This window comes from Periplaneta americana, chromosome 14, assembly GCF_040183065.1.
Source record: "Periplaneta americana isolate PAMFEO1 chromosome 14, P.americana_PAMFEO1_priV1, whole genome shotgun sequence".
In the NCBI taxonomy this organism is placed as follows: domain Eukaryota; kingdom Metazoa; phylum Arthropoda; class Insecta; order Blattodea; family Blattidae; genus Periplaneta; species Periplaneta americana.
In genome coordinates, this window is record NC_091130.1 from 38,703,904 (window position 1) to 38,730,748 (window position 26,845).

Consider the following 26,845-nt stretch of genomic DNA (forward strand, 5'->3'; position numbering starts at 1 on the left):
CACTGTCTTACTCCTAAAGAGCACAGAATAAGCTGTGAAAACAGTTTTCCTCTATCTTATCCCATTTTGACTATTGCGACGTAATACTTACAGACTTGATAACTGACCTTTCGAACAAGCTGCAGCGTGTGCACAATATGAGTGTCATATTCATCAGTAATGCTCACAAATTTGACCACATTACACCCTCGTTCAAATCTTTATCCTGGCTGCAACTTAGTAACCGTAGAACACTTCATTCGCTCTCTCTTCTGTTTCGAGTTCTCCACACTTCTACTCCAAATTATCTTCGTTCCCGGTTTAACTACTTATCCTCCAATCACAATCTAAACACCAGGTCACAGGAGAGGCAAATCCTAGCAATTCCTGCCCATAGAACATCCCACTATTCATCCTCTTTTACTGTGTCAGTCCCCCGTGAATTGAATTCTCTACCTCAGAAGAATAGGGGCTGCCAGACAATAACTACTTTCAAGAAAGGCTAAACGATTTCTTACGGGCGCAGTCAAATTGAAGTTATAATTGTGATCGAATTTAATAATTTAATTTAATTTAGGTATGACTATCATTACTATTATTATTACTGTTATTATTATTATTATTATTATTATTATTATTATTACTATTACATAATTATTTTATTGATGTTGTGAAGATGAAAAGAATTGTCATTGTAATTATATTAATCATGTATTATATTGTCTTGCATTGTAGTATTGTATTGCTTTAAATTGTATTGTATTGTATTGTATTAATTATGTTATATTCATAGCATTGTAGTAATTTTCTATCATACTGGTTGAGTGGAAGAGAAGGCCGAATGGCCCTAACTCTGCCAGTTAAAATAAAGTTTTTATTATTATTATTATTATTATTATTATTATTATTATTATTATTATTATTAAGAAAAAATGCTATTGCATTTTTTTATAATTTTAAACTTAAAAATAAAAATGTAAGATCTTGGACTTTTAAAATAACTTCCTTAAGCAGTAGGACACTGTTTGTAGTTTGGCACTTAGCTACGTTAATCAGCGTCATTCTGGTATAATTATGAAGAAAATATCTCAATTCTAAGTGCACTTTGTGTTAAAATTAGTGTTGTAAAATGCTGTAAAACTGGACATAGAGAAAAATCATCTACATCCTGAGAATATGAAAAATTGTAAACCAAACACATAAGTAGCTTCCTGACTCTATGAAAATAATATCGCCAATGTCTACCTTCAAATTCGAATTGTTATTACACCAAAAATTTATAAAATTGACAGAATGTGACGGATTGACACTTGCAGAACTACACTTCCGGTTTAAAGAAAGGGTGCTCCCGATCAACAAAAAACTCAGAAAATTAATTAACCAAACATTATAGAGACAAAACCGAAATACAGGGTGATTCACGAGGATTTACCGTCACTGACGGGGATTATTTTCGAAGTCATTCTGAGCAAGAAATTTCATATAAGCAATTGTCCTAATAGCAATATTTTCAAAGTTACATTAATTTGAAATTGTTAGTAAAATACCTTTTCTCTTTAGTTTTAAGGGTAAAAAAATAGTACAATTAGGGAATGAAGTATTCTGAAGTGTCATTTCTTTAATTGGCCAGTATTCTGAATATATATTATTTTAATGTACCGAAGTACATATGATATTTCGGTACATTAAAATAATATATATGATATGCGTAAATCACTTCGTGATTTAAGACGGCGCTTATTCCGTCGGATCCCGGCCAACTAGTCACTCATAATGAGTGCACCTCAGCACATGTGTGGACTTCGGTCCTACGTTCATAGATATCTATGACGTAGTGCAGAGGGCGGCCACTAGAGGGAACCCAAGAGTTGGAGCTTAATCTAAGATGATTCTGTCCGACGCCGGGGTGGTATCCGGTGTGGCTTAGTGGATAAAGCATCAGCACGTAGGGCTGAAAACCCGGGTTCAAATCCCGGCGCCGGAGAGAATTTTTCTCCGTTCCATTACTCTTTCATCGTAGTATTCTGAAGCTGAAAATGTGTTGATAATTGCTTTGTACAGATTTTATTTTTCAATTTTTAACTAAAAATTACACAATTCTTACGCATTTATCACAAAAATTGTTACACATCATACGACTTTAGGAACTTGATTCTTTACAATTTAATTAGGTACGCATCCTAATGTAGAGTCTTAGAGAATTTACAAGAGTGGCGTGATTTGTAACAATTGTTGTGATAAATGCGTAAGAAAATGTAATTTTGTAGTTAAAAATCGAAAAAAAAATTCTGTATGGAGCAACTATAGAATTCAAATTGCATTTTTAGCTTCAGAATACTACGTAAAGATTAACTTTTTGGTCCTACAGAATACGTCTGTTACGGTAACAATTAATATTAGAAGAGAAAAATTCGCTCCGGCGCCTGGGATCCAACCCGGGTCCTTGGTTCTACGTACCAAGCGCTCTAAACATTGATCTACGCCGAAGTTCAATCCACAGTACTTGATTCGATCCGGTGCTAAACTTCGGCGTAGCTCAATGGTTAGAGCGCTTGCTACGTAGAACCAAGGACCCGGGTTCGATTCCTGTCGCCGGAGCGAATTTTTCTCATCACAATATTAATAATTCAGAATACTAGTTACTTAAAGAAATGATACTCATGAATAGTTCATTCTTTATCTGTAATATTCTGTTACCCTTAAAACTCAAGAATAATGGTATTTTTTACAAACAACTTCAAATTAGTGTAATTCTGAAAATATTGAGATTACGACAAATGTTTGTTTATGACTTTTTTGCTCAGAATGTCTTCGGAAATAAGCTCCGTAAGGAACGGTAAATCGTCATGAAACACTCTGTATTTTTTAAAACTAGAACGTTCAAGCTTTCAGATGACATAACAATAGAAAAATCAATTTTTTAAGGAAAATTAAAAATTAAGGGTAGATGAATATCTGAAGACGCAACTAAAGGGTATCGAACCATTTTAGTCACTTTTCATAACGAGGTACAAATACTCAGAAGATCAAACTTTAAATTTTCTCTTTGTTTCACGGATTTTCTGACGGTGAGGTCATAATAATAAGTTCTTAATAACTACCATGTTTAAGATTATATAAATGCTTCACTGTTTGCGGATGACAACTGATATTTAGAGATACGGAAGATTACCTGCAGAAAGCAATAGATAACATAAATAAATACAGTGTTTTTGTGCGATGTTCCGCCACTGTTAGATACGCCTGGCGAATAGCGATACATCACTGCCGAGCAGAAAGTTCAATGAACTTATGATACGTTTACTTGATCTTCCAGTATGAGTCCCAATTCTGTGCCTCTAAAGATGGCTTCATAACGCCTCAATATTACGTTCTGAAGTAATAAAATGCGTAAGAAATAATATGCGTTCAGAATGAGAAAAGTGAAGTACGCCTACACGGGAATCGAATCCACTCCCGAGCGCTGCTCCGGACTAGAAGGAAAACTTCCAAACTTCTAAACTGCAATGGTGCTCATAATAATGGTGGTGGTGGTGGTGGTAGGGTGGTAGTAGTAGTAGTAGTAGTAGTAGTAGTAGTAGTAGTAATAATAATAATAATAATAATAATAATAATATTTTGCATTGAAAATTTAGAGCAATATTATCCCAAAGTTTTCGCAAAACTATACTGTAATGGTAACTAAGTAACAGCAAGTGCACAGCAATGTGTCTATTTCAGTATAGTTTTATGTTATGAAGAATGGTTTTCCTAGCAACAAGTTTCTATGTGGGAATTCTAACTTTCAAAGCCTAACAACAATAGCTGTAAATACAACAAAAATCACGATCATGAAAAAAAAAAAAAAAAAAAAAAAAAAAAAAAAAAAAAAAAAAGTTATTTAAATCTTTTACCTCGGCGAGAATCGAATACGAGTTCACCGGGCCTGTAATATATGCATTTAGAGGATAATTGAGTAATAACACTTGAATGTCTGCCATTGTGGCTATGTGGATAAAGTGTTCGCTTTCCAACCAAGCGATCCATGGTTCTATTCCCGACGTGAGCAATGGGCGAGAATTATTTTCCGTTCATGGGACTGGGTGTTTGTTCCTTATGTGCTGTCTTGTGTTGTCTCAGCGGTAGCCCTGCGCCGTGCTGACCAGACGGGCCAGGGAGGTCCACAATGTGTCTATCTAGTGTTGATTGACAGCTATATACCTTTCCTACATCGCATTGAATTGTAAGTCGGTAAAAAGAAAGAAAGCAAGAAAGAAAGAATTTTTACCTTTATCATTAGGTTATTTTTTTCTTTCCTTTTCTCTCTTTTAGATTTAATGTATATTTACGAGTATTTTTATTATTGCTTTAAATGTAATAATTCAAGTATAATGTAAATAGAAGAATTAAACTTCTTTAATAAGCTTTCGAAACGTGATTTCCTTTTCAGTTTTTTAACTTATTTAAGTTACCTCAAATGTTTATTATTACAGCATTAATAAAGATATTGATGTCCTCATTAATCCCCGAAATTAATATTATAGTAAAATATAATTAAACTACAAAATTAACTACAAGATTATTTAATTTAAGAAATGCTTCTCTCTATCGATTTAATACAGTATTTTAGTTTATTGATATATTTACATTATGTTGTTGGCAATTAGGCTTTTTAAATCTATAGTGCGTTCGTAGCTCGGCCGGACCGTTATAGATTAACATTAACTTAGAGCCTTTTTAAAATGTTAATGATTGATGAATCAAATGCGGAGACAGAGAGGAAGAAAGAAAATAGAAAAGATTAGAGTATTCTGGGTTTGCTGTGAAAGACCTGCCCTTGGGCAGAACACTATGGATAAATGAATGATTAATGTAAGTTACATAAAGTCAAATCTAATAGGGAGAAGGAAATAATGAAAGAAAAAAAATGAAAGAAATAAAGAAAGAATAAATAAATAAACAAATAAATAATGAAATAAAGAAATAAACAAATAACTAATGAAAGAAAGAAATCAACAAAGAAATAATGAAATAAAGAAATAAACAAAGAAATAATGAAATAAAGAAATAAACAAAGAAATAATTAAATAAAGAAATAAACAAAGAAATAATGAAAGAAAGTAATAAACAAAGAAATAATGAAATAAAGAAATAAACAAAGAAATACTTAAATAAAGAAATAAACAAAAGAAATAATTAAAGAAAATAATAAACAAAGGAATAATGAAATAAAAAAGAAACTAAAAAATAAAGAAAGAGAAAATAAATAAAGTTATAAAGAAAGAAAAAATAATGAAATAAATAAATAGATAAATAAATAAAGATCGATTATGTACTTATAATGCACTGTTTGCATATGTCCGTTGCAAAATTTCAGAACATTCTTTTATTGATTAAATTATTAGTAATACAGGTTGAATTTGTATTGGTTTAAAATAACGAAGAATTTACAATTATATCAAGCTCTGTTCAGTTTAATTGGTACATAATTTGCAGTGATAGTTTCTGGTGTGGCTGGGAATTCGTGCTAATAACACCTTTATTATATTATTTTAATTAATTCGATATTGAATTATTACTTCTCCCAATAGCATTTCAAATAATTTTTTCTAAGCAGCGACTCGTTAATAGCGATACTATATTCTATTCCGTTCTATCCAGTGAGGTGTGGATTCTTTTCCGTTCAGTCCAGTGAGGTGTGGATTCTTTTCCGTTCAGTCCAGTGAGGTGTGGATTCTTTTCCGTACAGTCCAGTGAGGTATGGATTCTTTTCCGTTCAGTCCAGTGAGGTGTGGATTCTTTTCCGTACAGTCCAGTGAGGTATGGATTCTTTTCCGTTCAGTCCAGTGAGGTGTGGATTCTTTTCCGTACAGTCCAGTGAGGTATGGATTCTTTTCCGTACAGTCCAGTGAGGTATGGATTCTTTTCCGTTCAGTCCAGTGAGGTGTGGATTCTTTTCCGTACAGTCCAGTGAGGTGTGGATTCTTTTCCGTACAGTCCAGTGAGGTATGGATTCTTTTCCGTTCAGTCCAGTGAGGTGTGGATTCTTTTCCGTTCAGTCCAGTGAGGTATGGATTCTTTTCCGTTCAGTCCAGTGAGGTGTGGATTCTTTTCCGTTCAGTCCAGTGAGGTATGGATTCTTTTCCGTTCAGTCCAGTGAGGTATGGATTCTTTTCCGTTCAGTCCAGTGAGGTATGGATTCTTTTCCGTTCAGTCCAGTGATGTATGGATTCTTTTCCGTTCAGTCCAGTGAGGTATGGATTATTTTCCGTTCAGTCCAGTGAGGTGTGGATTCTTTTCCGTATAGTCCAGTGAGGTATGGATTCTTTTCCGTTCAGTCCAGTGAGGTGTGGATTCTTTTCCGTACAGTCCAGTGAGGTATGGATTCTTTTCCGTTCAGTCCAGTGAGGTGTGGATTCTTTTCCGTACAGTCCAGTGAGGTGTGGATTCTTTTCCGTTCAGTCCAGTGAGGTATGGATTCTTTTCCGTTCAGTCCAGTGAGGTGTGGATTCTTTTCCGTACAGTCCAGTGAGGTATGGATTCTTTTCCGTTCAGCCCAGTGAGGTATGGATTCTTTTCCGTTCAGTCCAGTGAGGTATGGATTCTTTTCCGTACAGTCCAGTGAGGTATGGATTCTTTTCCGTTCAGCCCAGTGAGATATGGATTCTTTTCCGTTCAGTCCGGTGAGGTGTGGATTCCTTTCCGTACAGTCCAGTGATGTATGGATTCTTTTCCGTTCAGTCCAGTGAGGTATGGATTCTTTTCCGTTCAATCCAAAGAGGTGTGGGAACTGATCTGCCTCCCATTGAAAATCTGAATTTGTCACTCGTTTCTCGTGCGCGCGCATCTAGCGTATCTTTTTCACAAAAGGAGGAGTATGCTGAGAATTATGTGGTACTCGGTGTGCAACGTTCGCCAATATTTTAACTTGAGTTCGCAGTCAGTATTATGTCAGCATTCTGCCAACTGATTTACCAAGGTGGCTTTGAATCCGCAATAATTCGGTCTAAACACACGTGTAGTAACAGCTGGTCCACAAACGCCAACAAACAATAAAATTCGCTTTGCGAGCGTTTATAAGACAAAAGTATCAATTTCAAGTACCACCACAATCAAACCAAATCGAGTCCTGAGCAAACAGTTTGACTTATAAACTTGGATTTTCTGAAAGGTGTTCATAACATGTTGAGGCACGAAAGGAGTCAAACATCAAAATTCAAGACTTCTTGTCCTCTCCCATTCCTTTCTACCTCCCTTCTTATCCTTATGAATGGCAATTGATGCATTGGGAATGCCTTTTCTTTAAAAGGAAAGAAGAGTAGGAGGGGGGATATGAAGCACATCCATCATGCTGTCCCCAACACAGCGTGTGAATGGCGTAGACCTACTGCAGGTGATGCAAATTAACGGCAATGACTTGAGCGACAACCGGAAGGTAAAGAATTTGCAAGCTGCCGTCTTGTACTGACATATCCGTCACTTGGATATGAAGGGGGGAAGAAGAGGAGATGAACGGGTACATGTGTTGCTTATTCCTACTTACATCACTGCTTCGTCAAACTCCGCTGAAAATATACCAACAGATGGTTAACAAGATGTTGCAAATGAAAATAATCCTGAAATAATTACAGCGTCCAATGTTTGACGTATCGTAAACCGGAAGGTGAACTACATTATCACAAGTACAAGGTGAAATATACAGCAGGAAATTAAGGCGTTTGGCAGTATCTCAGGATACGTACATTGTCTGATAATTCGCTATCACTTAAATATAATATTCGCATGCAGCTGAAAGCAACACTGTTAATCACTGAAATAAAAATAAAAGACTATTGTGAATAAAAGTTACAGTAGAACCCTGATTATTCGTCACCCTATTAACCGAATGTCGGATTATCCGACTTTTTTTTTCTAGCTCCTATTTTCTTTCTGCTGCAGAAAAAGTATGAAGTATTGTATGTTATGTTTCTATATAGTTTTCTACAGAAGGTTATTTTTACAAGCCTTTACTCTTACTACAAAGTACGTAGTAGAAATACTTAGTTGTCGGCACAGAAATAGTTACTTGTAAAATGATCACTACCTGCTTTCATAGAAATTACCCAAAGAATGTCCACAAATCGTGTACAATTCAGTTCTTATCTTTACTATTAGAGTGGCCGTACTGTGTTACGTCTATGCAAAATGTCTTCCACAGTTGTCAACGTATTGTGTTAATTACTGAAAAAAAAAATAGAAATAATTGAGAGGCTTGGAAAAGAAAAACTGTGGTTAATGCTACTTTAGAGTATGAGATTGGCGTTACAAATGTACGCGATTTAACAAAAGAAAGCTAGAATAAAGTGTATAAAGTATTAGATCTACAACGTGAGAATTCAAGTAACCCAATCTTTCCGCAGACAATTGTCGTCGTCGTCATCGTCATCGTCATCGTCGTCGTCGTCGTCATCATCATCATCTATCAATCCTGGGACTTAAGAACTCATCGTTGACAACCGATCTTTTGATGAGCTCCTCATCCACTACATAGCACGTTAAACACAATACCACGAAGGAAATTACGAAATTGTAGGTCAAAGAATTATTCACTTAATTTATGAAAATCTTTTATGATATGGATTATCCGATTATTTCGATTAACCGTTGAGTCCGCCCCCTTCATTGCCACGGATAATAGAGGTTCTACTGTACATAGAAAATAAAAGCTCACTCAGTCAAGAAACTTTCCTTACAATTATGACTATTCGATCGAATGCCTAATTCAAATCGCCAAACTAAAAGACTGACTGAACCTGACTTATGGCTGAACGGAAACGACAACGAGAACGAGAACGGAAATAATGTTAAAATACATGTGTTTAAATGTGAGCATTCACAATAGTTAATTGCAGTGTACACGATTAGAACTACTAACAGATTGCACTCGACCGGATTGACTAACGGATGAACTGAATCTGACTGAACAAACTGTAAGACATGCCTGGATTAGACTGACTGAATTGAACACGACAGAAGGAACTGAACTGAACACTATAAAAGGGAAAGAACTAAAACTCGACCGATACGACTGAACTGAAATACTCCGGCCTGACAATAAACTCGACGAGCCTGACTGAACTGGGCTGGAATGACTGAATTTAAGTCGACTCGGTTAAAGTCAGATGAGCGAATTTAATTCGACTAGAACGAAGTTGAGTCGATTAGAATGAACTGAACTGAATTCAAGTGGAGTAAAAAAAATATGTTTCATTCAACGACGCTCGCAACTACTGACGTTATATCAACGTCGCCGGTGTGCCGGAATTTTGTCCCACAGGAGTTCTTTTACATGCCAGTAAATCTACTGACATGAGCCTGTCGCATTTAAGCACACTTAAATGCCATCGACCTGGGCTGAGATCGAACCCGCAACCTCCAGCACAGAAGGCAAGCGCTATACTGACTACACTACCAAGGCCGACTTCAAGTGGAGTGAATGAATTGAATTAAATTCGACTGGACTGAACGAAGTTAATTGGACTAAGATGAATTAAGTGAATTCGACTAGAATGAATGAAGCGAATTCGAAGAAAATTATTACGAACATTCCCAAGCGCATATCTACGAGTGTATATCTACAAAACAAACGGTAATATAACCGTTTTATAAATCCTAACTTTCAGAGTTTTTGAGAGCAGAATGGATGACAGAAGCTTCTCAACTCAATAATAACAGGCATTTCCCGTATTTATTCTGCGTTTAATTTCCTCCCGAGTATCATTTACCTATAGCCTATTTGTTACTGTTGCTCCAAGTTATTTGAAATGTTCCACCTATTCAAAGAATAAATTTCCAAATTTTATATATTCATGTCGTACTATGTTCTGGTCACGAGATATAATCATATACTTTGTCTTTTCGGGATTTACTTCCAAAGCCTGTATCTTTACTTGCTTGAAGTAAAATTCCCCTGTTTTCGTTAATAGTGTGTGAATTTTTTCGTAACACATTCACGTCGTCCGCAAAAACAAGCAGCTGATGTAACCCTTCAATTTCAAACTCTCTCTGTTATCCTGGACTTTCCTAATGGCATATTCTAGAGCAAAGTTAAAAAATTATAATTTAATTCAGAAAAAAAAAGAAATTTTTGTGAATTATTTAAAATAGTTTGTCATTCTCAAGTTATTATATCAGCCTATATTACATTTCTATTCTATATATATATTATAAATTGTCCTACTTTATTCACGTAAGATATTATTCTTCTCTATGTTAATATTATATTATATAAATTTATTGCCGCTGTTATTTTAATTTTTATTTCCTGTTTTATTTTATTTCATTTTCTATATTCCTCTTATATTAATATAGACCTATTATATTATATAATTTCACTGTAGCTATAATTTTAATTTTAGTTCCTATTTTATTATATTTTGTACATTCTCTTATATGCCTATTAATAATATATCTGAACTGCGACCGAACACGAGCGCTGCTCATTCGGTCCTCAAATTTTGTTAATATTACTGTATCTCCTTTTTTATATTGATAGTATTATTTTATTTCTATTTCTATAGTTGTAATTGTATTCTGTATTTGTATATTTAAATTTAAATAAATTAAATAAAGTTAAAATTAAAAAAAAAAAACGGAACTGTCTCCGAACATGAGCTTTGCTCTTTCGGCGGTACTCTTATGTAACCTTTTATGTTTGGTATGTTTTATTAAATAAAATCGAAGAATGGAAAAAAATTCAAATTTATTCCATTTTCCTTTATCATATTACAATAAAACACAATTCGACTGAGAGATAAGATAGTTTGCAACACAATTTATACCTCTGAACGAATTGAGAATTGGGGGCGCTAAGGTTGAACGTCTGTCAAATGTCGAGCTACAAGATATTTCGATAGGACGTTGAGTGCCTTCAGATGTCCAGCAAGAACACTTCCGTGCGCGCATTAGTGGAAGTAGACCTACGTGACCAGGCATAAAGACATCTTCTGTTACAGATGGATTCGTACAAAGGCAAACTTGTCCTTGCAAACTAAGTATCGTACTAGAGTAGACTACAAGAATCCTGTTGCTCACGTTTCCTTGATACTATGGTCGATACAATTCTGACTCAAAATTCCAGCTGCGTATTCCATTTTATTAGTAACAGTATTCCAGCTTTTGGTTGATATTTTAAAACGACTATGGATCTACTATGATATAATTTAAATTATCTTGTAAATTTCTGCAGTAAGATATCTTTACCACTATTGATTCTAAAAAAATATACAGTCCTATTAAAATATTGCAGAATACAAAATGAAGAACCGGATAATTTCAAAATTAGGACACATAATCTTTATATGAAACGAGTCAAAGTCAGGACAGGAGAAGAAATGTCAAAAGGAAGCGAAATTGGGAGAGGAGTACGTCAAGGATGTCATTTATCACATACCCTACCCTGAGTGGTAGTAGGAGAAAGAAGAAGAATAATAAAGTGCATAAGATTTGCTGCTGATATGGCGTTGTTAGTAGAAGAGGAAGTGATACTAAAGCATATGCTACTGGAGCTAAATATCAGCTTCGAGCAGTATGGGATGAAGATAAATGCAAATAAGACGAAGAGCATGGTCATAGGAAGAAAAATAAAGAAGATAAACTTGCGAATTCTAAATGAGGCAGTAGAGCAAGGGGACAGCTTCAAATACTTTTAGTGTTCTCTATAAGCAGTAACATGAGCTGCTGCCAGGAAGTTAAAAGGAGGATAGCAGTGTCCAAGGAAGTTTTTAGTAGAAAAAGGAGGCTCTTCTGCGGACTTCTGGAAAAAGAACAAAGGAAGAGTGAAGTCCTTTGCAAAATATAAAAATAAGACGTATATGGTGTCATTTAAAAAATGTTTTGGGAACATTCAGTATAATAATAATAATAACAATAATAATAATAATAATAATAATAATAATAATAATAATAATAATAATAAAAGCCGTATATCCCCGTGGGGCAAGACCTCCCGCTTGGGCAGGGGTGGCTCAAGTCTTGACTATCAGAAGAGCCCACGCGAGTATTATTAATTATACTTCTTGATTACACAACTTTGAACACTGTATCACTTCGGAATATGTATGATAAGTCTTTCTTGTGTTACATTTTAACGTACCTTGTTAACATGTTTCGACCTATTTTAGGTCAGCTTCAGAACTAGTCGTTGTTGGTTTTGGCGCCTCTTGTTTCCTGTGTGGGTGCGTTCGTAGTGTAGAGTCAAAGAGTGTATGTGTTTTGAAATTGAATTGTGTGTTGAGAATATCGTTGGGGTGTGTTTTCGTGTGTCTGTATATTTCATATTGTTCTAGTGTGTTTAGTTTCTGGCTTTTTGGTTGGATGTGTATTATTTCCATGTCTGTGTTGATGTCTCTGTGGGTGTGGTTAGCATTTGTGATGTGTTCTGCATATGTGGAGGTGTTTTGTAATTTTGTTATGGCTGTGATGTGTTCTTCGTAACATGTTTGAAATGATCTGCCTGTCTGTCCTATGTAGAAGTTGTTGCAGGTGTTACATTTGAGTTTGTATACGCCTGTATAGTTGTATTTGTTTGTTTGTGTTGTTTGTGTGTTGAGATGTTTTGTAGAGTGTTATTTTGCTCTGTATGCATTGTTGTAATTTAATTTCTTTAGTGAGGTTGCAATTTTGTGTGTGTTTTTGTTTTCGTATGTTAGTGTGATGTATTTTTTGTGTTCTTGTGTTTGTGTTGTATCCTTTTGTTTTTTTTTTGTGGTTTTGTTTTGTCTTACGTATTATGTTGTCTATTATGTTGGGGTTAAAATATTAAGCGATATACTTCTAATAAATATAGCATATACTCTAACACTTTTAAGAAACATTTACATTATAAAGTTATTAGCAATATTCCATACTTATTGTTCACCTAGTACACAACTTTGTATTGGAATGTGATGTATATACGTAACACACGAACTGAACTACCCGGCCTCCTTAGTCTTATGTTTAAACAAAATTTAAAAACTCATTAGAACTGATATAAATTAAATAGCCTTTCTGTATTCTTGATTTGAAATAAGAACCCAATAATTTTCGTGTAAAAATTATTATATTTCATGTACAAACTTCCTGGTTGAATTTACTTGTAGATAATGAATATGAACAAAATTCGTCCAATAGTTCAGAAGAAATCGCTGTTCAAAGACGAACAGATAGACAATGTGCTGGAGTTTTTCGGTATTTAGCTTGGCAAAAATCTGTATTTCGGGGAAAATCTGGAAATGGATGTTTTTATTGCATCAAAATGTTTTATACAATTAAAAAGTAAAAATAATTTTACTATAGCTCTAAAATTGCTCTCTTTGAATAAACCAAATACGATCGAACGCTGGAGCACATGAACACCAGGAATTCAGTTTAGATATCAACAAAGACAGGACACCGAAGACGTCAGACCGGTCCCGTTATTGTATTCAGAACCACCACAACCTGTTTTTAAGGTACAGAATAAAATGTCATCTTTATTGGTGGTATTTCGAATGAGACAGTCTGGATATCGGTTCCCTAAAGGGAGAAATTTCATATCACTAATAAAAAGTCGGATTGACGTGGCCTGTCTAGGATGAAAGACTTCATACTTCCCACTATAACGAGGACATGTAAATACATAGGCACAGAGCACGAATTTACAGCCCATTCCTAGGTTTATTGATGCCATTAATTATTTTGCATTCCGATTTCTCGCTATGCAGGACACAGTGAAAGCATTAATATGCCCAGAAATAATATACTGTTATCTAAATTTGGGCGCAAATCTATAAGCACTTAAAACGTTACTTTTAACACGAAGTTTGTCTCTCCATGACTTTCTAAAAGAACTAGAACTACTACTACTATTACAAGAACTAGAAATAGAACTAGAACAACTATTACTACAAGAACTAGAAATAGAACTACTACTACTAGAACTAGAACTACTACTAGAACTAGAACTACTACTACAACTAGAACTACTACTACAACTAGAACTACTACTACAACTAGAACTACTACTACAACTAGAACTACTACTACAACTAGAACTACTACTACTACAACTAGAACTAGAACTACTACTACTACTATAACTATAACTATAACTATAACTACAACTACTACTACTACAACTAGAACTAGAACTACTACTACTACTACAACTAGAACTAGAACTACTACTACTACTATAACTATAACTACAACTACTACTACTACAACTAGAACTAGAACTACTACTACTACAACTATAACTACAACTACTACTACTATAACTATAACTACAACTACTACTACTATAACTATAACTACAACTACTACTACTATAACTATAACTACAACTACTACTACTATAACTATAACTACAACTACTACTACTATAACTATAACTACAACTACTACTACTATAACTATAACTACAACTACTACTACTATAACTATAACTACAACTACTACTACTATAACTATAACTACAACTACTACTACTATAACTATAACTACAACTACTACTACTATAACTATAACTACAACTACTACTACTATAACTATAACTACAACTACTACTACTATAACTATAACTACAACTACTACTACTATAACTATAACTACAACTACTACTACTATAACTATAACTACAACTACTACTACTATAACTATAACTACAACTACTACTACTATAACTATAACTACAACTACTACTACTATAACTATAACTACAACTACTACTACTATAACTATAACTACAACTACTACTACTATAACTATAACTACAACTACTACTACTATAACTATAACTACAACTACTACTACTATAACTATAACTACAACTACTACTACTATAACTATAACTACAACTACTACTACTATAACTATAACTACAACTACTACTACTATAACTATAACTACAACTACTACTACTATAACTATAACTACAACTACTACTACTAGAACTAGAACTAGAACTACAACTACTACTACTACTACTAGAACTAGAACTAGAACTACTACTACTACTACTAGAACTAGAACTAGAACTAGAACTACTACTACTACTACTAGAACTAGAACTAGAACTAGAGCTACTACTACTACTACTTACTACTTACTACTTACTACTTACTACTTACTACTTACTACTTACTACTTACTACTTACTACTTACTACTTACTACTTACTACTTACTACTTACTACTTACTACTTACTACTTACTACTTACTACTTACTACTTACTACTTACTACTTACTACTTACTACTTACTACTTACTACTTACTACTTACTACTTACTACTTACTACTTACTACTTACTACTTACTACTTACTACTTACTACTTACTACTTACTACTTACTACTTACTACTTACTACTTACTACTTACTACTTACTACTTACTACTTACTACTTACTACTTACTACTTACTACTTACTACTTACTACTTACTACTTACTACTTACTACTTACTACTTACTACTTACTACTTACTACTTACTACTTACTACTTACTACTTACTACTTACTACTTACTACTTACTACTTACTACTTACTACTTACTACTTACTACTTACTACTTACTACTTACTACTTACTACTTACTACTTACTACTTACTACTTACTACTTACTACTTACTACTTACTACTTACTACTTACTACTTACTACTTACTACTTACTACTTACTACTTACTACTTACTACTTACTACTTACTACTTACTACTTACTACTTACTACTTACTACTTACTACTTACTACTTACTACTTACTACTTACTACTTACTACTTACTACTTACTACTTACTACTTACTACTTACTACTTACTACTTACTACTTACTACTTACTACTTACTACTTACTACTTACTACTTACTACTTACTACTTACTACTTACTACTTACTACTTACTACTTACTACTTACTACTTACTACTTACTACTTACTACTTACTACTTACTACTTACTACTTACTACTTACTACTTACTACTTACTACTTACTACTTACTACTTACTACTTACTACTTACTACTTACTACTTACTACTTACTACTTACTACTTACTACTTACTACTTACTACTTACTACTTACTACTTACTACTTACTACTTACTACTTACTACTTACTACTTACTACTTACTACTTACTACTTACTACTTACTACTTACTACTTACTACTTACTACTTACTACTTACTACTTACTACTTACTACTTACTACTTACTACTTACTACTTACTACTTACTACTTACTACTTACTACTTACTACTTACTACTTACTACTTACTACTTACTACTTACTACTTACTACTTACTACTTACTACTTACTACTTACTACTTACTACTTACTACTTACTACTTACTACTTACTACTTACTACTTACTACTTACTACTTACTACTTACTACTTACTACTTACTACTTACTACTTACTACTTACTACTTACTACTTACTACTTACTACTTACTACTTACTACTTACTACTTACTACTTACTACTTACTACTTACTACTTACTACTTACTACTTACTACTTACTACTACTACTACTACTACTACTACTACTACTACTACTACTACTACTACTACTACTACTAATAATAAATCAACTTATATTTTATATTTTTAATAGATGGATGTTGACATCCTAGAGTCCTTAGTCTAATTCGTCTTGAATTTAAATTCTTTATGTTTTGTCACTTATAGGCTTAGGCCTAACTCTTCGTGACTTCTTTTCAATTTTCTCGATAATTGGTTTGAAATGTTTTTCCCTCGTTCAACAATCAACACCTTTGTATAGTTATTAATGGTGGAATTTTTTCTGCACTATCATCTTTCATATTTAACAGATATAAATGAAACCGTACTTCTTTCCTGAACATCACTTTGAAACTGATCAAAAGTGTTAATAATGTCCCTTTCACACCATTCCCTGACAAATTCTTCTTCTCTCTCCATCTGTTCCCCTTTCCGTTGATGTAGATTCTTTAAGGCACTAGAATAACTGGCAATACAGTATGAAAGTTGGTTAGGAAATATGGTCCTTTAGACGTCATGGGTAAGAAATTTCTCGAGAAATACGAAAAGCATCACCATTTACGATAAGAAAAATATCTTTCCTAATAACTAATCTAGGTTCAAAATGTTTTATGTTTAACACTGTCATTTTAGGAGGATAGTAACTGGTCACCCTACCCCATTTTCTCTTGGCTTAGTTGCCTCATAAGTGATGCCTTGTTGTATCATTTGTGAGGTTCAGACCTGTCTTCGGACAGTTGACTAAACAACAACATACTGTAAATTCCTTAACTTGGAAATTGTCACGATTATGCACCTAAACCATTTGTCGCGTAGTAAAGTTGTACTTTTCGGGAACTTAAACGCTGAAATATGAGACAGATCCATTATTATAATTACAACTCAGTACACAACACGAACGGTCCATTTTACAATGTAATTAACACAAGAAAACATCATAACGAAACCACGTGGTAATCATGCTTGGACCGCTGCCGGCGCCATTTTGGCCACTATCGATACCTACATTAAGGTCCGAGTATTGGAAACGGTCTTGGTCATACTCAGGCTTCGAGACTTTAGACCCATACAATAAGTTTACTGTGCATGCACTATAGGTTGTTGACTCGCTGCAGGTAGATAGAGATGTGTTGAGGTAACAACGTTGCTATTTAGAGTAGACTACGGTAGTATGGGGAAACACACACATATGTACATTCTGAAAGTAAATATAGACTACATTACACAATGACAATGTCAAAAGAATGTGAAAAGCATTTATTCTCCTTTCTTTTATAAGCATTTGTGTTTAATTATACACAGTGTTAATGGTGGAAATAAGCATGTAGCAATTTTAATTTTTTCATTTATCCTATAGGTCGTCTTTAGGAAGTGCAGTTACAGTACCGAATTGCAATGTACCTACTACAAGATACATTTTCAGTGTCTCAAACGTAAATATTTTTCGGTTATCTGCCAAACACAGTTTGTACTACAGAAAGCTGCGCTCTACGTCGCATGACGTGATAGGAGCAAAACGAAGAAACCTAACATCATTGTAGTCCCTAAGAGACAGTCCTTTATTCTCGGGTGACTCTATGTCCACTAATTTGCTGTTTATATTACATAATGTTCCATATCCGTTATTTTTACATAAAATTTATTTCCACTTCTGTTTTACAGGTTCAGTAACCGGTGTACTTGATGTCTCATTAATTCTCTGCATCATTTTCTAAATTAATTTGAGGGCTTCCGGCATCTCTTGCTCTGACTTTTCTAACTGTGTAATAGTTTCAGACACAGTTTGTATGAAAACCAAATTATTCGTCAGAACCTTCAAATCCAGAGCGTTTTCCTTTGCGTATTTGTTGGAATTCATTCTACAGTACCCCCACCCACCGTACGCTTTACCACTATACTCAGTATGCCGTTATGCGGATTTCCCACTGAACTGCTCTATTGGGTCCGAAGTCTCGAAGCCTGGTCATACTAATCTACTAATATATTACTGACTGATTACTGTCTTCTATTCATCTCGAATAAAAACTTTTGTCAGAGCGAAAAAATGCTAGCCTACGAATGTTTGCATGAACCCAATACAATCATAATCTTAAGAAAATAATTTAACTTTTCAGAAACTGTGGTAGTAGAAATAGAGTATCCTGAGGCTCCTGATGTCTCATGAATTTTCAGGTATGGAATTTTCTTGTGGCTACAATTGCTTTGAAGCGATTATAGGAACCGGAGCTAGCTTTCAAACGTGGATCCATTATATTTATTGTCGATGGGGGGAAAAAATATGAATACGACACGGAACCCGAGCAAGTTTAAAATAACCTTATCGCTTATGGCCTTTCCGCTGTGTTTGTAGAGATAAGAGACTTGGCCTATGGACGCTAACCCCTAATCGAGCGAGCTATAAGTACTGACCACCACCCTAATTAATAAGTACTCTTAAAGCACCTGTCTCATTAGCAAGTCAACAGATCCATAGAGACAGAACTGAGGGACATCCTTAACTCCCCATGCATCACCTGTCATCCATCGTCCAATTAAGGTATGAAATAGCCATGCTATCCATGTGGGAGCACAAAGGATATCGTGTAACGAAGCGACGCCAAAACTTTGCAAAAAAAGAAAAAGAGCATGGCAGGAACCTACGGTCATCCCGATGTGAAAAAGTGGCCCAATAAAAAGGTCATTTAACGTTTGGAATGGTAGTCCTGCCTGTCATCGTATATCAGATATTGAGGTCGATAACAATATTATAGCAGGAAGCTCTAGTCTTGTCGGTCATAAGAGATTGCTTCTACAAACGTTAACGGCAGGCATATAACAGTTATATTTGAGCTCATTTAATTTAGAGAGCTGATGTGTTGGTCAACGCGCAGCACGTGATAATTATTACAAGGGTTTAAAGACTTGCTCTAACTTAAGACAGGGCGGAAATCTCTGCCAGCCAAAGAAGAAATTTGCGTAGATTATATTTTGTTACTCACGTTACACGCGTGATCACTGAAACAATTTTATTATTCATAATGACTAGAGCCCGGATGTTTAGGCATTTATAACAGTTAAAATAAGTAGGCAAAAAAGGCAATAAAAACATTAAAAAGGCACAATAATCTTTGAGAAATGTATAAATTTTAAAAAGGCATAATCTATTTTGGCAATAAATTTAAATTATATTAACATATCAATCAAACTCCTGTATCTCCTCATGAGGAGCATAGGTCATTCACAAAGTGCCTCCATCGGACCCTATTTGTCGCCCACTTCTTCACTTCGCTCCATGTTTTCCCCTCCCTTGCAATTTCCTCCAAAACTGTTCTCTTCCATGTATTTTTTGGCCTTCCTCTTGTTCTACTACGCTGGGGGTTCCAATCCAAAGCCATTCTTTCTACAGCTCCATCTTCTTTCCTGATTGTGTGCCCTATCCAATTCCACTTTCGTCTTTTGATTTCTATTTTGATTTCTTTCTGATTTGTTATCTTCCATAGTTCTGAGTTTGTGATTATATCTGGCCATCCAATTTTTAAAATTCTTCGTAAACATCTATTAACAAATGTTTGCAGTTTATTTTGTATAATTTTACTTGTTTTCCATGTCTCACAGCCATATAATAAGACTGATTTCACATTACTGTTAAAGATTTTAATTTTTGCAGATCTAGATATAATATAAGATTTTCATACTGGGTACAACTGGACAAATGCACTACCTATTTGCATTTTTTATTCGGTTCTTTACATCCTCAAAGGTTCCACCATCCTTGTCAATTATACTACCCAAATATTTAAATTCTTGAACAGTATCGATGTTATTATTATTTATTATAACTTTATCTGACTTTTTACTATTTAATCTCATTTCTTTAGTTTTCTTTACGTTTATTTTCATATGAGCCCCCTTTTATTACTTCTAATAAAGTATTAACTTTATTCTGCATATCACCAAAACTATGGGAGGGCAAACAGATATCATCAGCGAAATTCAGATCTTCCAAGGTATCATTTAATCCCCATCTTATACCCCTTCTAAGATTGTCAACAGACCTTTCCATAATATCATTCATAATAATCAGAAATATGATCGGAGAGAGAATGCAACCCTGTTTCACTCCACATGTAGTTGTTATATTTTCTGACAGCATACCTTTATGTATGACATTAATATTAACATAACTCACACAATATTTACATGAATGAAATCATTTCTAAATGGAACCAAATATATATACATCAGGTATCATAATAACCAGTACCTTAACATTAAATACCCTACTCTTTGCAGACGATCAAGTTATAATTTCCAATTCAGAGGATAGATAACTTACAAAGAGGACTATATACATTAAATAAAATATTATCAGATTTTGGGGTGGAGATTTCAGCACAAAAATCAAAAGTAATTGCATTTTTGTGACAAGATCCAATCAGAAGTAAGATAATACACCACAATAACCAATGCCTAGAACGAATACAAACTTCCAGTTGTGTGGGTTGTGAAATATCTTATCAAATTGAAAAAAGATGTGAACAAGAAAATCACCAAATTTACACAAATTTTAGGAATAATAAATAATACATGCTGAATCTTTCGTACACTACTTTTTAACAATTGAATATAAATAATTGATTAAATGGCGATCTTACTCGTGTTAATTATGTAAGCATGTGCGGCTTACAGCTGTTTCGGTGCTACTTGACACCATCAATATGAAATATACAGATACACTAAAAACACCCCAATCAAATTCTCAACACACAGATCAATTTCAGAACACACACACTATTTGACACAACTCTTCATCACACGAACGCACCCACACAACAGGCAGCGAAGTTGAGATAGCGCCGAGATCTAGTAGGCTCTGAGGATGGTGTCAAGTAGCACCGAAACAGCTGTAAGCCGCACATGCTTACATAATTAACACGAGTAAGATCGCCATTTAATAAATTATTAATAAATAATACATTAAAAGCTAAATTAGTACAAAAATCCACAAGAATAAAAATATATAATACTCTAGCATTACCCTCCGTTTTATACAGAAGTGAGTTTGGACATTAAGGAAAAGAGATATGAGCAGAATCAAAGCAACGGAAATGAAATTTCTCAGACGGACAGCGGGATATACTCTTTTAGATCGAAAAAGGAATGAAGGAATATTGGAACAATTAGAAGTAGAGTCAGTACAAGAAAAAATATACAGATACAAACTAAATTGGCTAGACCATGTAAAACGAATGAACAATTCAAGAATATCCAAAATGATGATGCAATATCAACCAGAGGACATCGACGGTTAGGAAGACCCTTTAGAAGACTGCTAGATGGGGACGAAACAGGTCTACACAGGCCTAATTCGTGACGGATGATGATGAACTCACATATTTACTTCGTAGGTGACTCATGTTGACTTATAAAATACTTTTTTTGTGATTAATTGTCTTTTCACAAACCTTACATAACAAAACTGTTCCATTGGTTGAAAGCACATGGGCAACAAATTCACTAACGTAAGCATGAAGTTTACTTTTCAATGGTTTACTAAATTTAGGTATTCTAGCTAACCGATGTTATATCTTCTGTCACCCGACAATAACTGATTGTTCCTCACTCAAATTTCTTTCTCCTACAATAATAAACAAGTGTAGCAAAAAACTGTAAGAGTAAGATTTGAAAATATGAAAACAAACAAATGAAAATGCTACGTGACAACTTCTATGAGAAAGAACGATTATTAGCAGATTAAACACCGAAATAAATTACTTTTATTTACTATTGTTTGTAAAGTTAGTCATTGTTTCAAATATTTAAATTTCATACACATTTCATTACAATTAATTAGAAAATTGCAAATAAACAAGAAATATTGCTTTACAATGACAAAAAGACATTTATTTGTAAGAAACACCTTAAAAAGGCAAAATAGACACAATAAAAATTGGCCCTATCGCTTTGATTTACTTAAAATTACTTTTCGGCCTATATCTATGTAAATTATGATTTACTTCCACCCAGTAAAAAATGTATTTTGCCAAACAACGGGCTCTTATAATGACACTATAGTCTCTTTATTAATTAATTAATAATAATTTATTTATTTAATCTGGCAGAGCTAAGGCCAGTAGGCCTTCTCATCCGCCCAGCCAGACTCTAATTCAAGAGGATAAAAGAAAAGTACGGGAAGAAAAAAACAGGAAGAAAGCAGGAGATGAAGACAAATAAAGACCAAGAGGAATGTCAGTAAACACTTTGACTATTGTGACTGTTGTGCACTGATTTAAGCAACGAACTCTCGAAAAATTACGAGTTCATAATCTGTATGTGTATAAGATGTGTGTAATGTCCAACGATACAATCATATTTCACCATTTTTCTAATCTTTATCTTGGCTCCGGCTAAACGATCGCAGAACTTTACCCTGTCTTTCTCTTCTATTTCAAATTCTGCGCACCTCAACCCCAAGATATCTGTCGTCTCGTCTTGTGTATTTATGCTCCAACCATAACCTAATACTCGATCTCAGATCACCGGTACATTGAGTATACCTCATCATAACACTTCCCGATAATCTCATCATTCACCGTTTCAATTTCTCGTCATTGGAACTCCCTACCTCATACCTTAAGGTGCTGTCAGACATTTACTAACTTCAAAACCCGGTTGTCAGCTAGATTGCTTAGACTGAGAGCTTTCCTAAAATATACTTTTTTCTAATATATTATTTTTATTTTTAATATATAAGTTTTCTTTATCATTTTAACAGTTACTTCGATTCACACTACTGTAATTGTTTGATTCTTAGAATTACATGTAACTAAACTTGTTTTGATTTTGTTATTATTATTATTATTATTATTATTATTATTATTATTAATTGTATATTGTTCCTGCATTTCTGCCATTTTTATATTCTCTATTGTTCTTATAGGCCTACTGGTTGAGTAGAAGAGAAAGTTTTATGGCCTTACTTCTGCCAGTAGAAATAAATATACTAAATAAATAAAAGGAGGAAAGGAAAATGGGAAGAAACGTAGACGAAGTACAGGAATAATGGAAGGAAAAAAACAGAAAAAATAAAGATAATACGAAACAGTAGGCTATATCAATAAAACGAGAAGATGAAGAAAGTCGAGACAAAAAGAAGGATGAACATTGAGCACAAGAAAGACTAAGATCAAAGTCAAGAAAAAACCAAGGTGAAGTGAAAAAACGAATATGAGGACGAAGAAGAAACACTGAAGAAATGTTAAGAAAAAAGAGGAAGACTAAGAGCAAAATCTATGGTGAAGACCAAAGACTAAGACGAAGACTAAGAGTAAAATCTATGATGAAGACCAAGAGCAAACACGAAAATGAAGCCCAAGATCAAATTGAAGATGAAGGCGAAGAGAAAAAACTAACATAAGAACCAAGAGGAAAGACGAAGCTGAAGATCAAGAGCACAACTGTGATGAAGACCAAGAGGAAAGACGAGTAGAAGAGAAGGTTTTATGGCCTTAACTCTGCGAGTAGAAATAAATTTACGAAATAAATAAAAAGGAAGAATAGGAAAATGGGAAGAAACGTAGACGAAGTACAGGAACAACAGGAATTAAAAAAACGAAAAAAAAATAAAGCTAATAGAAGAAGTATATCAATAAAATGAAAAGAAGATGAAGAAAGTCGAGATAAAAAGAAAGATGAATATCAAGCACAAGAAAGACGAAAATGAAAACCAAGAAAAAAATGAAGTGGAAGGAAAAAAAAGCGAATATGAGGACCAAGAAGAAAAGCTACGAAGAAGATTAAGAGGAAAGACGAAGAATAAGAGCAAAATGTATGATGAAAATCAAGCGCAAACACGAAAATGAAGACCAAGAGCAAATCCAAGATGAAGATCAAGAGCAAAAACGAAGATGAAGATCAAGAGCAAAAACGAAGATGAAGATCAAGAGCAAAAACGAAGATGAAGATCAAGAGCAAAACTAAGGTGAAAACGAAGAGTAAAATCTATGATGAAGATCAAGAGTAAGCACGAAAATAAAGACCAAGAGCAAAAATGAAGATGAAGATCAAGAGCAAAAATGAAGATGAAAATCAAGAGCAAAATGAAGATGAAGATTAAGAGCAAAAATGAAGATGAAGATCAAGAGCAACGAAGATGAAGACCAAGAGCAAATCGAAGATGAAGACCAAGAGCAAATCGAAGATGAAGACCAAGAGCAAATCGAAGATGAAGACCAAGAGCAAATCGAAGATGAAGACCAAGAGCAAATCGAAGATGAAAACCAAGAGCAAAAACGAAGATGAAGACCAAGAGCAAATCGAAGATGAAGACCAAGAGCAACGGAGATGAAGACCAAGAGCAAATCGAAGATGAAGACCAAGAGCAAAAACGAAGATGAAGGAAGGCCTAGAGCAAATCGAAGATGAAGACCAAGAGCAAAAACGAAGATGAAGACCAAGAGCTAAAAACTAAGATAAGAACCAAGATGAAGACCAAGAGCAAAAACTAAGATCAAGACCAAGAGCAAAAACGAAGTTCAAGACCAAGAGCAAAAACGAAGATCAAGACCAAGAGCAAACACGAAAATGAAGACCAAAAGCAAATCGAAGATGAAGACCAAGAGCAAGAACGAAGATAAAGACCAAGAGCTAAAAACTAAGATAAGAACCAAGATGAAGACCAAGAGCAAAAACGAAGATCAAGACCAAGAGCAAAAACGAAGTTCAAGTCCAAGAGCAAACACGAAAATGAAGACCAAAAGCAAATCGAAGATGAAGACCAAGAGCAAGAACGAAGATGAAGACCAAGAGCAAACACGAAAATGAAGACCAAAAGCAAATCGAAGATGAAGACCAAGAGCAAGAACGAAGATAAAGACCAAGAGCTAAAAACTAAGATAAGAACCAAGATGAAGACCAAGAGCAAAAACGAAGATCAAGACCAAGAGCTAAAACGGAGTTCAAGACCAAGAGCAAAAACGAAGATCAAGACCAAGAGCAAACACGAAAATGAAGACCAAAAACTAAACTAAAAAGTAAGATAAGAACCAAGATGAAGACCAAGAGCAAAAACGAAGATGAAGACCAAGAGCAAAAACGAAGTTCAAGACCAAGAGCAAAAACTAAGATAAGAACCAAGATGAAGACCAAGAGCAAAACTATGATGAATACCAAGAGAAAAGACGAAGAGGAAGATTAAGAGTAAAGACGAAGACGAACACAAAGTGGAAAGATGAAGAGGAAGATTAGGAGGAAAGTTGACAAGATGAGGGACGAAGGGGAAGTTGGAAACAAACAAGATGATCGAGAAACGAGAAAAATTATTATCTTTAATGAAAGTCTATAACTCCATGAATGGAGCCGTTACAATGTGTAGAACTGAGTGAGGTAAGCGTTGTAAATCTTCGTGCTAGCTTCCAGATGATGTCGGTTAGATGTACTATACGTTCTCTCTTACTTACGTATGACCCCCATTTCACGACGAGATTCAATGAACCTTTGTGCTGGTATGCACATGGTGGCGAGAAAATCCCTTCCCTCGCCTTGGGCTACTACTGACAGGGGAACACGCGAGATACGTTTCCATGATATTGACTTTTTTATTCTTTTCTTCCTTCTTTATGACGGTGGACTGAGAATAAATCTACACGTGTCTCGGCTTTCTACCTATTAACAGTTTCGTTAGTCTGGGGAAACGATGGTCCGTATTTCGTTTGCTTCCGCTAGCTGACTATTGTTTCCCCAACCAAATATTTTATAGGAAATATTTTGTACCTTTTAGAACTTACTGTAAAGAAGAATGTTTGAAATCAATCTTAATAGGTTCGTTTTCGGTATCTGATTACGCAAATAAAAGAAACATCTGGGCACAACAGACACCAGCAACTTTGTCAGGCTTACTATAGAAGTTCGCATTCCAAGTTTCCGTCCATCTATCAGGCTATTCCCATAAATCATTCAAGTTCATTCCCTTCAACATATAATATGTTCTTAGAAATTACTTTGTTGTATGCAATGCTTACGACACACTTTTCGTGGAAAATTTCTAGGACAAATGAATTCCTAACATAATACTAGCAATACTTTCTTTGAAGTTATTTGCTGAGAGTAACGACAAATGGCATTCACATTCTTTCTAAAGTTTTTGTCCTCATTTTCACTTTTCCCGTATGCTTATAAAGATGATGGTACTTAACTCTATTCTCAAAACTAATATAATTTGTATTAATGAAGATATAAACTTTTACTTACATACGTGTAACTCGAAAACTACAGAAAATTAATTACAGATGTGACAGATACCTAAAACAAAATAAATAAATATATTAAAACATGATCTAACAACAGAATTCGATAAGAATAAAATGTGCCTA